This window comes from Brassica oleracea, chromosome C3, assembly GCF_000695525.1.
Source record: "Brassica oleracea var. oleracea cultivar TO1000 chromosome C3, BOL, whole genome shotgun sequence".
NCBI lineage: Eukaryota > Viridiplantae > Streptophyta > Magnoliopsida > Brassicales > Brassicaceae > Brassica > Brassica oleracea.
Window position 1 is genome coordinate 64,398,581 of NC_027750.1, and position 698 is coordinate 64,399,278.

Below are 698 nucleotides of genomic sequence, written 5' to 3' on the forward strand. Positions count from 1 at the left end.
TGGAAGTCTTCTGACGAAGTCTCCCTTTCATAATAGATCTGCGCGTTTTGGTAAGTTTGTATGTCTATTTTTTCTTCATTTGGTAACTTCATTTGGTAACTTCTTGTTGTACAAAGTTCTTACTTTTTTCCCAAACTAAAACTCTCCAAACCCACTATAATCTCTTTGACTTGAAAACACCAAACTTTATATGAATTTTTTCAGTTTTGTCTCATGTCTTTCTTACTAATCTATCTTTTTGCAGGTTTTTAATCAGATGGTACTTATCTTCCACTCATTTAAAAGTAAATCTATTAATTTTAGATATGTATTTTTGTGTGTTCTATAAAGGTAGATTTATCTAATCTTCCATTCATTTTCTCTATTTTTAAGTCTTTTCAACGTTTTTGGATATGCAGGTTTTTCATATCTGGATTTGAAGTCCTGATGACTTCCATGAAGTCCAGACGACTTCGAGGAAGTCTTACAGACGACTTCGAGGAAGTCTTCCAGACGACTTCGAGGAACTCTTCCAGACGACTTCCAGGAAGTCTGGAAGTCGTCTGGACTTCCTGGAAGTCGTCTGGACTTCCTGGAAGTCGTCTAGACTTCCTGGAAGTCGTCTGGACTCCTGGAAGTCGTCTGGACTTCCTGGAAGTCGTCTGGACTTCATGGAAGTTTTCTGACGAAGTCTCCCTTTCATAATAGATCTGAGTGTC